We start from the raw sequence: 13,132 nt of genomic DNA, 5'->3' as shown, positions 1-13,132 counted from the left end.
CAGTCTCAAACACTCAACCAGGGTTACCAGCTACTTTCAGGCCCAAAGAGAACGTGAAGACCCCAAAAATCAACCGAGGGATTATCCGGGTGAGATGGAGATTTCATCACGTAAACAGGCACGAGCGTAAGCGTACTCCTGGATGGGAGAATGGGAGTGTGTCCAAGTGACCTGAACTAAAAACTTCACACATTTCAAGTACGGCACCAAAGACAACGGCTAAAATGATCACACAAGCCGTTTCCGGGTTTTTCCCTCAATCGTTCTGGCTCTCGCTCTGCCTTTGGCCCGTTTCCTTCCCAGTGAGGTAACCGAAGATCGCTCGGAAACACATCTGACCTAATGCTTAAAAGGTTTAAAGACTTGAGCTGGACAGCTCTTATTACCACTGCAGCTCAGTTCACTAGTACTGCGTTAAATGTCAGGGCGGTGACCGCACGAGGTGGGCAGCGTGAGATTAAGACGAATGCCATCGCCCCCCCCCCCCCCGGACCGCCGATTAGAACTCGTCGCATTAATCACAGTCGCCGAGATAGCAACAATTTAAAGCTGCTGTCGTCGTCGTCTCCGAGTGGGGGGCAGAGGCGGTCACCGCCGAGGGTCACCGCATCTTAAGCAGCCGCGATCCCCGCTTCCAATTTGTCTTTTCACTCAAGAGCAGGTTGCCTGTTTTGGGGAAACTAAAGTCTGGGTCACCTGAAGGTAACTTGAGGCCTACCCACGCAGCTCCCTAGCGCTTACGGTTTCACATTTTGCATTACAATGCCAATCGATTTCCTCATCAATCTTTTCCTCAAAAGAGAAGGGAGTTTGCTTGCTATCTAGCTTGTTCGTATGTTTGCTATCTGCAAGCTATCTGGTTACTTTGCAATTTGCTTAGTTGTTAGCTAACTAGCTAGTTAGCTCTGGAGTTAGTTTGCTTTCTTCTCAGTGTGCGATTTTCATTACTTTGCTATCTGGCTCGTTAGTTATCCAGGTGAGACGGAGATTTCTTATGAAGGATTTCACAACGTAAAATAGGCACGCGTTAGCTAGCACGGTAGTTAGCTAGCTCTCAAGTTAGTCTGTTAGCGAGCTCCTTATTTCATTAGCAAATTAACCTGCTATCAACTTCATTTGTTGGTTAGCTATCAAGTTAGTTTGCCTTCAAATCTACTTATATAATATAAATGATATCTATGTGGTTGCTGTAATTTTTTTTTCAAAGTAGTTTACTATTAAAAGCCACCCTTCAATTTGATAAAATACTGATTTATTCCCATTTATCCCCCAAAATTCCCATTGAAATTTTCCAACTTTGGTGTTCCTACATTTGAAGGTTTTACGTGACATTTGGGATTGATTTCACGCTCATCTTTTCTGAGAACAGGGCAGAAAAGCCAAGCGACTCGCAAGAAAACAAACGGCAAAGACTCCATCTGCGCTTGCTTCACGGTAAGAAAAAATTGCCGTGGGATTTGGCAGGTAATTCCTCTCGGCGTTCGTTTCCCCGGGCCGCGGCCCCACCCGTTCTCGCGTCCAGTTCCCGCCTCCGTCCATCCATCAACGGCCGCACTTTGTCAGCGCAGACTTCCTCCCGGCGGCGGCAATCAAGTGCGAGAGTCGACCCGCGGGAGCTTTTTCACCTCCCGTTTGCGTCGGCTGACGCGGGAGCCCCTGACGCGCTTTTTTTTTTCTTTTTCTATTGCACAGGACAGCAAAACAAAACAAAGTGTCGGGAGACGTGACGAAATGGAGCATTTGTCACTTTGCCCCCTTTTACTAAGCCTAATATGCATCAAGGCTGGAAAATAAATCCGAATTTCAGTCTTCACGAGTGGCAAATCAGCTCTCGAGCGACGGCACATTTGTCGCACGAGATACGTCGGCGGCCCTCCTGAGGAAAGGTGCAACCCGTTGCGCAAATACCCATCCGGAGAATACGCGGCGGCATTTATCCGCCTTTGCCGTACGCCGGCGGGCGCAAGGAGCACTAAATGGGACGCTGACGGGCGGCTTATTAACGAGTCGGACGTTTTGGCACCGTCGTCGCTCTCTTCAACCCCCAAATGAGAATCGTCGCTTCAGCGCTCGCGTCGCAAAACAAGAAACGACGGGCGTCAGCCGTTTTATTCGTCACGACGCAGACGAGAACACGTCAAAGGCCGCAAATCGCGATTTTACCCTGAAAGTTGCGCGAGATGACGCTGGGAGGGCGGACAAAGGCGAGCCCCACACAATGAAAATGTGGCCGGTCAAAGGTCAAAAACAAGCAACAAGGGAAGGAACATAACTTTGCGCTTGGATTTTCTCTCTCTCTCTCTCTCTCTCTCTTTAACTCATGTTTTTGACGTTTTCAATTTTTGCGTTAACATTATATCGATATCTCGTTTGCAGAAGTGGGATAGCAGCTCTCCCGTGACCCTTGTGAGGATAAGGGGCTTGGATAATGGATGAATGGATATTGTTTGCAAACGTGTGTGTTCTTCTGCGTTTTCCTCTCTCAGCAAAATGTATATTTTTACCTATTTTGTACCTTTTATCTTTCCACATTTTTCCAATATTTGCACATCCTTGGTTTATCTTTTTTTATTATAGTTATGCAATTTCCATCAAATATTTTCGATGAGTATTCTTCACAACATTTTTACATTTACTTTTACTATTTTCCCTTTTATATTGTGATGACTCGCATACTTTTGTGTTCTAATAGTTTGAACATTTTTTTTTTTTTGGTACTTTTATATGCGCGTTGTAATATTTTGACTTTGATTGCTTTGGACTTTGATCAAAGCAGATTTTGTCTGCTGCCAGGTCCTAATGAGCAAATCCCTGACGTTGATTTCTTGGAGCACGATGGCGGCCATTTGGCTAATCTGCTCTGATTTCGCCCGTGTCAGATGATCCCGAGGCTTCACGTGCGATTTCGGGCGCTCGCGTGATGAAGCGCCGTCGCCGGCCCTCGCCAGCCTCGGACTCGCCGGTTGTGGAGCGTTTTTCCCCGCGATGCGTCTCGCAAAACCGGCTCGAGCGGTCGCCGCCTTGCCACTCGCTTGCACTTTAAGGCACCCCCGCAATATCTAACATTTCTCTGGGTAAAAAAACAAAAAAACAAGTTTATCCACTTAGGTGACATTGCAGTACCGTAATCCTAAAACCGTGACGGCTTTACGTGAGCCGAACGGAGCGCCGACTTGTGGCTGTACCAGACAACGGCAAATGGAACTCTCTCTCTTTTGTGTCTTTTTTGTTTGGCTTTTGGTTCTTGTTTCCTCATGTTTTCTTCATTTTGTTGTAATTTGAGCATTTTTCAGAAGTATGCGGGAATTCGTGTGCGCATTCGTTCCAGTCGTACGTGCGGCCGGCCGATCGAGAGAAGATTGCGCGCAACTAATGAAAGCTCGCTCGTCTACGCGTGTCGGCGGTGAGCCCGTCGGGCGTTTTGGCGATGGCCGCGCGTGACAAGTGACACAAGCGCGCCATTCACGACGCACGTTTGGACACGGCGATAAATCAGCCGGCCTTCTGCCGCCGTATCTTCAGCTTATTACGTGCAGCGTGACAAATAAATAATAATTCCCGTCAGGCGGCCCCCTTCCCACCAGCGGAACACACTCAAAACGTTTTACGAGCGAGTCGCTCCCCTTTGTTGGTCCACATCCTTTGATGTGTTTTATTTGGCTTTCATTTACTCCAAAAATGAGCTTAGACACTGTTTGGGGTCCAATCTGAAAAGTTTTGACATTTGACACCAATAAACATACACGAAATGTCGTCATTAAACCTGGACAGAGGAGTTTGCAAACCTCCCCCAAAATAACTTTTTTCTATTTATGAAAACTGTCAGCATGACCAGAAAGTAGTACGTGCCCAATGTTGAGGAAAACGTTACGAGAAAACTACCTGTGATGTTACGGGAGCATTTTTCTCAAAAATGGTGGCCGACGAGAAAAAAAAAAAAAAAAAAAAAAAAACGTTCCCGCTGAGTCAGCATGACGAGATTTTCGTTTGCGTCGCGTCGTCGTTCGACTGCGTGTCAACAGATGAACTCTTGTTCCGCAAAGATGAAACGGTAACCCCACCCCGAAAGGCATTTTATCAGTAAGCCAATTAACAAGATTTATGGCTGGGGGGTAAGCACGGGACTGGGGCCATAAATACAAAAAGGGGGGGGGCGAGATGCTATCGCAGTCGTCCGTCGCGCTTTGCTGGCATGCGGCCTGCTTGCGTTTCGTAAATGTGGCTACTGTGCAGCGTGGCGGCGGGTCAGGAGTTCGAAGGGCAGGGGGCGGGGGGCGGGGCCAAGGGGCGAGGGCGCTCGACTGCAGAGCCGCTCAATGGCGGCCCGAGCGAGAGAAGCTTCTTATCTTGGAACATCAATTTTGTGGAATGTCCGGCAAGTAAATGAAACATTTTATACACTTACTTATTTACGTGCAAGTTAGGCTTATTTTGGACTTTTTGTTTCAGAGAATTATTATATTGTCGAAGCGATTGTGTCTTACAAAAGTCTGCTAGCTTAATGCTAACACATAGTGCAAAACCCCATACAAAAGCTAGCATCAATGTACAGTGGTGCCTCGGTTTCAATTGCTTTTGGAACTTCTAAACAATCATATTTCCCCACTGAAAGAAAGGGAAAGACCAATTTGTCTAGCGACAGTAATTTAGAATAATGTTAGTCGTTCTTTACAAAAAAAAAAAAAAAACCCCAAAAAAAAACACCACTTCCCGTAAATGATCCATTTTTCAATTCATTATAACGACGCCACATAAATGCTATTCGACAGCCCGTCTATGGCGTTTCCCATTTTGGGTTACAGTTAAGATAGCGGTCAGTTGAATTAAAGCACAAAACATTGCAAAAAAGATGACATATTACATGTAATAGAGTATACAGCATTGCCCCAGCATTTCATTGTTTTCTCAGTAGATATAAAAGTATTGAAAAACAGTGAAACCGGAAAATAAACGCCATCGTTGAACGAGTTCATATTGTGCTATAAATTATTGGCTGAGATTTCCTGCCTAAAATGAAAGGAAAGGAACATATTTATTTAACAAGAAACACAATTTATTCTCTTGAGCCACAAAAATGACACTTTGGGCCGGATCTGGCCAGCGACGCGCCGAAAAATAAACGACGAAAATGTCACTGGCGTGGAAAACGCCGAGGTCACAGTTGACATCGGCGCTCGCTCAAAGTGTCGCCGTGTGGAATTTGGGCCTTTCCCGAGATTTCACAGGCACTCTTTGCTCAGCAGAGATTTACCGTTTCCCCAAAACGTGTTAATTGGCTGCAACTCGGGAGGTTCGAGTGCCCTGCGACCGCGGCGCTGGTGAACTCCACCACAAAAAAAAAAAAAAAAAAAAAAAAAAAATCGGCACCACCTCAAATAGATTTGTATGCAATGCATTTTAAAATGCAGATTTTATAGCCTTGACATTTGTGTGCAAAAACGTTTTGTAGATGGACATCGGTATTTTTTTTCCTTCTACATTTGAGTGGTAAAATCAACATGAATGCAGTTTAAAAGTGTCATATTAAATCAATCTATTTGTTCAAGTTTTATTTGCACATTGGAGTAGACAAATGTAACAAATATTGCATATAAAAATATTAATATTAACTATGATATAAGTATATGTATTATATTTAATATGAAATAAATATGCTAAAAATAAGACGGCAGTTTTCAATGAATGAATTTTGCTATCGTGGATGAAGGATTGTCGCTAAAGGTCCGTCCGTCCGTCCCTCCCGAGCATGCAGCTTGCATATCAATATGTAATTCCACTTTGTTGCTGCACAAATGAGCTGACTGACGCTGACGCGCTCGTCAACAAACGGCATCATCAGTAGCGTTTATCGTCCCGCTTTTCCTTTGCCCGACGGAAGGCCACGGATGAGAGATCGCCGCAACCGACGGCCTGGACGATTATCCGCATTCGTCGAAAAAAGAAGCGCAAACATCGACGTCGCCGGCTTTTTACGGCCACCGGGGGACGGCTGGGCTGATTCATCTCGATGGACGTTCGCAGGGCGTGCCGGGACAACAGGAAGCGGCTTTGCCGTTTAAAGTCACCATTCCTGTCGTATCGTTGCCTCATGTTAGCTATCAGCCTTCTATATTAAATAAATAACATTGTCTACACGTAGATATTTCCATTTTGAAACCGATTTTTAAAAATGCCACCAACCTTTCCTTGTTTTGGGGGAAAAAAAAATGATGTTCTACGTCAAAGAATTGCACCTTTTGCAGCACACATGCCGCGTGCAACGGCAAGCAAATCAATCGCCATCGATCGGCACGATGCGGCCGGAAGGCGCGCACACTCGCGGACGAAACAATTAGATAACAGGCGGCGTCCATCAAAACGGTCGATTCCGATTGACGCCGGCGAAAGCCGACCGACCGCGTGCCGTCGTCGTGCTTTGTTTGGCCTCGTTTTAGTTTTTGAAGCGCACGTCTTTCGTCACCATTAAAAAGCGTTGCCGGGCGTCTCCGTGATTTCCGGACATATTTTCACAGTATTTTTCCTGCTACTATGAAATTGGCCGGTTGCAGGGGCGGGTCTGTTGCATGCGGTATTTCATCATCTAGCAAACTACGAAAGCCTCGTGAATACTTTTCAAACAAGTACGAAGCCTGTGAAGAAAAAAAAAAAAAAGGAAGGAAGTATCTGGTCTAGGGCTAAAAGAATCAATCCAAAACCAATATTTAAAGCAAAAAATAAATACATAAACGGACATGCAGTATGTCCTCCTGGCCAGTAGTTGGCGTACACTGTAGCAGTTTACTAGATCGGCCAAACATCACATGAGAGGGAAAAAAAAAGGTCTTGCATCTATCATGGAGTTCATTCAAATTGTGTGAATCCAAAGTCCAAGCAGTGTCGGTACGAGCGGTACCAGTAAATACTGACGACAGAATACTCGTACCGTACGCATCATTGCCGTGATAATAATCCTCCAATTGACCGGCCCCGTGGAAGTGGGATCCGGTCCGGCTCGACAGGTGTCAAAAGGGGTCCGATGCGCTAATCACACGCACCCCCGGCATCAACAGCGCCCCCACACCGATTCCGTATGAAAACCAATGACTCCAGTTTGAAGTTGAGTGTGCGCTAACTGATAAATGGACAAAATGGAGGTGGGGGTGCAGATAGAGAGGCCGCTTTATGCTCATGATGTGTAAAAAAAAATTTAATAAAATAAAAATAAAATAAGAACTGGGGAACACTTCATTCCTCTGTCCGACCCACAAAGCTAAAAAAAAAAAAAAAAAAAAAAAAAAAAAAAAAAAGATCCCCCCCCCCCTTTGGCCAGTACAATTTGTATATATATTATAAAAATCACTATTTTTCTTGATATTTCTATACAATTAAAAAAAAAATGCAACAAAAAATGCATTTGTTGCTATTTAGAATATTTGATCTTATTTTATATATATATATATATATATATATACAGTTTTTAATCTTATTTTGAGGGGAGGGAATTTTTGTATTTAATGAAAATATGCATTTTGTTGCTCAAATTATTGATAGTGTAAAGTTTGGTGTGTTGTGTCTTTTTGTGAGGATATAAACTCGTATTTGGTCTTATTAAGGGGGTCCTCGAAATTTTTCAAATCATTTTTAATCTCACACACGAAACGACATAATGTGGCCCGCTAGCGCTCGGTCCAAAATCATAAACGCGACCTGCCCGGCGCGCCCGGAGTGGCGAAGTCCCGGCATCGGGCGAAGGCGAAGACGCGGCCGCCAAACGAGGGCCGACGTGCTCGTGTATTGAAATAATAGCTGACAAAAACGGTCAGCGTTCGCGTGAGCGTAACGCCGCGTGACAACCGAGCAGCGCCGCGACCGCCGCGGCCTCGGCTTTAATCTGTTTTGACGGGCCTGGGACTCTTTTTGCGGTCCGAGCTGGATTGGGGGGGACGGGCGAGGTTGAACGAGGGGGCGGGTGGGGTCGTGTTCGGTGGACGCAGCGACAGGGAGCAGCTGCGAGGATTTAAATTCTCTCTTTTTTTTTTTTTTTTTCCCCCTCTCGAGTGGGAAAACGAAGACGGAGCGTTTTGACAGCGAAACAAAATGGCAACTGTGTGCGGAACGCCGCTATCGGTTCACCGTTCAGCGCTTTTGTTCCATCGTATGTAGCATCCTTGTACCGGGTGCGTGCCTTTTAAGGGGCGTGGCCTAATGAGTGACTTTTGAAGCCAGATTGGCCGATTAATCTTACGTGTGAGCGTCTTGATGTGAGCTGCGGTCAACAGCAGCTCTAAGTGAGCGTTTCAACTTTTGTATGGACATCTTGTGTTTTGCTATTTTAATTGCTCCTTAAATGTGCTCTTACGACAAACAAAAAAGACCTCTTAACTTGGATCAAGTTACCGCTGTGCATGAGTAATATGCAATCAAATCATTTTTGGCGGGACTATTGCACGTATGCAGATGAAGTGGACTCGTCCGTCCGTGGGTTGGCTTCCTCTTTTGGGGTCAGTCGACTGTCCCCAATTGACACGACGAGCATAGCCCCCCGACAATTCATCGATTGCCTGCTAATTCCACATCGCTGCCATTATTTTTTTTTATTTTTATTTTTTTTCCCCTCCCTACGCAACCACGTCAGGTCTCTTTCCCCACTCGGCGCACCGCGACTCAATTCTTCAGTTTATCATAACAGTCATTAATAACCGTCAGTGGCGGTGGCTCATTAGCGTCGGAGCGGCATTTGTTCCTGCGCACGGGCTGATTATTTCCTACAAGGGGCCCGGCCCAATTACTTTAGCCGGTGCCGGGGTGGGGGGTAGCCGGTTCACATTAATCAAAAGCTAACAAGGTGGTAAATTTGAAGTTATCCCGATCCGAACTAATGTGTCACTGTCACCCAAGCTGAATATATCATCCCAAAAGGATCTCTCGAGGGGAGCGGAATTAGCGCAGCTGGGAAGGAAAATGTTGGTCGGGGGAGAACCATCCCCCAGTCGCGTCTTTCCGGGCCCAAAGCTTGACTCTCTAACGCGACCGTTGTTCATCCATCACGCCCTGACAGCGACATCGCGTCGACAACAAACGGAAAATATGCCGAAATGCGCCCGTTTAAACGACATTTGCCGTGACTCGGAACGTGTGATTGAGCGCGGCGCTGTCCGCCGGCCTCAGACCCGAGAACAAGAGCGATCGCGGACGGGGATGGAAACGCCACCGGTGACATTCTTTCGGCTCGGAAAGCCCTGAAAAGACTGAAGCAAAATTTCCCACCTTCAATAAACGTCGCTCAGCGTTTTGGGAATGTTTGCAAACAATCAGCGCGAGGCTATTTCCTGGTGGTAGAACGCGAGTGGCTAGCCGCTAGCTACGACTCCTGCGCGAGTCACAAACTGAACTGAAAAAGATGACAAAAACTTGCCGGTTTCAGCGAGATACAAACGATGGGGGGGAAAAAAAAAAAACAAAACAATGCCAAGGCTTAGCGTTGACGGTTGAAGTTTTAGACGTTGGATATTTGCACAGAAATGTATATAGAAAGAAAATATGACAGTACTCACAGGCATATACCTAATACTACAGCATCTTCCGGTATTAGCAGAAGAAGAACTATTATGGGTTGTCACTGCATGTATATCATTCACCCACAAGACTGTGGCGCCCAACCAATTGGATTGCAGCATTAAAGGGGGAGGAAACCCACAATTTGGGGGGTAAGAATACCTTGCGTGTACCACCACTAATCAAAACTCGCCCTTGTGCTACGTTCGTAGAATGAGAATTAAACAGAACGATTCAGCGGTCTCCAGCAAACTCTGTGCGCCGCCATTTTAGGCAATGTCTCCCTCTGTTGGCAGCTGAAATTAATATCATGGCTTTCTACCTCACGATTGCTTAGATTATATCATATTATATTATACTACTACTATTAGTACTATTGTCAGTACTATTTTTCTCGTTATAAAAAAAAAAATCCACATTTTTTTGTGAGGGGGGCGGAGATTTGAAGAGATGATTGGCGTTTCCTTTCATTCCAATGGGAAAAGAGTTTTGCAATAAGCTTTTGGTAAGGTTCCGCATTCTTATGTACCTTTTTTTTTTTTAACTTCAGTTATTTATTTTTAAATCAGCGGATTAATTGGTTATGGCAATTCAATTCCGGCGAATATGGAAATCGTACTGTAGGAAGTGTTTGCAACAGATCTCTCGATTTGGAGATTTTCAGCGAAAGGCGACGACGGACGGTATCGCACGCCGACGTTATTTGTTTCCAAGCATCTGCTCGGCCTCGTTCCCCATTTTCAAGCGAGATGGGAGGCAAAGTTTCCGATCTTTAGCAGAAGTCACGGACGGTTATCTTCAGCCGTCTGTCGTCGCCGCAGCTTTTTTTTTTTTGTTCTCGTCCCCGCCGCCGTGACGCAGTGCGCCTCTCAGCGTCCCGACAACGCCGCTTAATCTTAATGTCCGCTCGGGACACGGCCCATCGACGTGACGCGCCGTCGGTGGGCGGGAAGGTTGGCGAACCCGCGGATCGCCGCCACCCCCGCCCCGGAGTTCTTCGCCCCGGCGCGCCGATTCATCAACTTCAGCCGCAGACGTCCCCGGTCGCGCGGCCCAGATTAGCTGGCCGCTGATGTACGGGACGTCGGGCGGGGGCGGCGCACTTATCAGATTGCACATTATGCGCCGCTTTGTGTTGCCCGGGACAAAGGAGAAGACCGAAGATTGGCGCGAGCCGACGGGCCGCCCTGACTTTGCTGCGCCTCAGAGAAACGAGATCCTCGAACCGAAGGATGAGGCCCACTCGTTTAGATGAGTTGCGCCTGGGCCAATCCATTTGAAAATATCCAAATTCAGACGGAGCACGACGACGCCGTCCGCCCACTTCCAATCACGCCGTTGGGTCTCCTCCGGGTGTGCGCAGACGTCGGGGGGGGGGAATCTGGACGCCGCACAATTTAGAATGCTGCATTCGGATTCGCAACGAATCCACCATTACACGTTGAACGTCTTCTAAATTTGGCGTAACGTTTCGTTAACAACCCTTCCAACCACAGGCCTCAAAATTGTGAAAGATGACGCCGTCGAAAACTGTTGTCGAGTATCAAAACAAATCCAGAAGACTCGGGATGCTAACGCTAACATAGAAGCTAACAACAAAGGTGCGGCGACGTCGTCATCTGGGAACGTCTGCAACTCTGGCATCGGCCATCGAGATGAAAGGACAAGTTGCTCTTGGGAATTACGTAAAACACGCCTCGTCCTGCCAAAAGCCGAATATAAATCAAGACGCCGGCGCGAAAGGGGGTTTCGGGCAGACGGGAAAACACTCGCCGAGCCGCGCGATAACAGAACAAAGTCAGACCAGCCCGGGTTAATCCTTCAAAGCGTCGCTTCCATTTTTTATGGAGGTGACCCGCTAACGTAAAAAATTACGCCTGACAATATGATGTCGATAACCTCGCCGCCGCCGTAAAGCACCCCCGTCCGGCCCCCGACCGAGCCAATAAAGCCGTGACACTTTTACGATAGCGTAATTAACGGCGCGCCCGGACCAAATTAAATCAATATGCCCATCTCGTATCGTTTTCTCTAGTTATGCAAATCAAACACGCGACGCGCCTCGGAACGAAGCAGCGCGAATTGCTTTCACGCGTTATCGTCGGATCGGAACCTCTCGGGTTGGGTGACACCAGCGATGATGATGGTGAGCTACTGCGCCACTGTATGCTGATTAGCGACAACGTGGATGATAACAGCTTCAAATTAAACAATGCTCATTTGTTTAAGATCAAATGGAGGACGGAAGATGAACATCAGCATTTTATAAAATAAAAAAAAATGAAAAATAGTCCCTCCGAGGCCGAAGAAGAAAGGAATCGCGGCGCTAAATCCTGAAACGCTGCAGAATGTTACATCAGCTAAAAGGAAAATCTCATCTGTCGCACTGCTTTTCTGAAGAGTTGGATTTAACGTTGACGTCCGAGCGCTTATTTGGTGGTAGTCATCTTAAGCCAACTAAATAAACATTTCATCAACGCTTTTTAATGCCACTCCAAGTTGAAGTTTGGTGACGATTGCGGGTTGCGTCTGGAAAAGCAACAGCTAGCTCAATGCTAACAAACAACGAGCAAATGAATGGAAACGGCTCTTGTGGCTGGTATCAGCGGCCTCTGCGAGTACCTCATACCTTGGAAATAAAGTACCGGTTCGCAGTACTTGCAACGAATGGGGGACAGGAATGGATTCACTGATTTTTCATTCACATAAAAAAACCGGGGGAAAAAAAAATATGTATTTGGAACGAGGGTAAATTGAGTTACAAGCTTGGGCACGGAAAAAAAAAAAAAAAAAAAAAAAAATGCAACTTCTAAGTCAAGGTGGTCCCGTTCCAGGGCGTGCTGGATTGGTTTTAGAATACAGTTATTGACGATGATTAACCGGATGTCCGAGAACGACTTCCATATCTGAGAAATTGCTGCCGCAGTTGTAATTCTAACCGCAATTCCCTCCGATGCCTCGCTTATGTTTACATTTTTGTCTTTTGCTGGCCAGCGTCTCGGCAGAGGCGGGTGGAAATACATCCGGCCCTTTTTTTTTTTTTTTTTTTTTATGGATATGAGACAAAAGGGAGGCCGCAGCGCAGCCTAACGGCGCTGATTAATGACAACGGGCCGGAGGAGAGCCGGGACGCGGGCCCGTCATCGATCATCCCATCTCATCGGTCTGCGCACCTCTGTGACCGCCACTTCCCAGAGAACCAAAAAAAAAAAAAAATTATAATAATACAATAACATGTAGCAGCTGTAAAACATAAATAAACCACTTCCCGTTTGATCCTTTATGGAGATGACAGCTGGGCAGGCAAATGACATGCAAAATGAGACATAACGAGCGACCCCGCCGCCAACATCCCTCCACGCACTCGAGCGCTCGCAGCGCTTCAGCCACATTCCCGAGGTCTCATCTTGCCCGTACGCAAGCGGCGACGATGATGGTTATGAATCGGGAGGCGACGACGAACGGCATAAGTAGCCGCGGCCCCGCTCGGCGGAAACCCAATCGGAGCCCGCGAGCCGGAATCTCGTTAGGAGCGCAACCTTTGGGGAATTTCCGCTTTTAATTCGGAGGCACCTCGTCGGATCCTCGTTAATGTCGG

The 13,132-nt window shown here is 46.7% G+C and overlaps 1 long non-coding RNA gene across 7 annotated transcripts in view; it reads right to left on the bottom strand.

Moving 5' to 3' along the window:
• Positions 1-13,132, bottom strand: part of LOC133495449 (uncharacterized) — a 107,076-nt gene that overhangs the window by 44,258 nt on the left and 49,686 nt on the right. The gene's annotated exons all lie outside the window — the stretch shown is intronic.

This window comes from Syngnathoides biaculeatus, chromosome 22, assembly GCF_019802595.1.
Source record: "Syngnathoides biaculeatus isolate LvHL_M chromosome 22, ASM1980259v1, whole genome shotgun sequence".
NCBI classification, from domain to species: domain Eukaryota; kingdom Metazoa; phylum Chordata; class Actinopteri; order Syngnathiformes; family Syngnathidae; genus Syngnathoides; species Syngnathoides biaculeatus.
The sequence above is the reverse complement of the archived record's forward strand: the minus strand, read 5'-3'. Positions and strand labels throughout refer to the sequence as shown.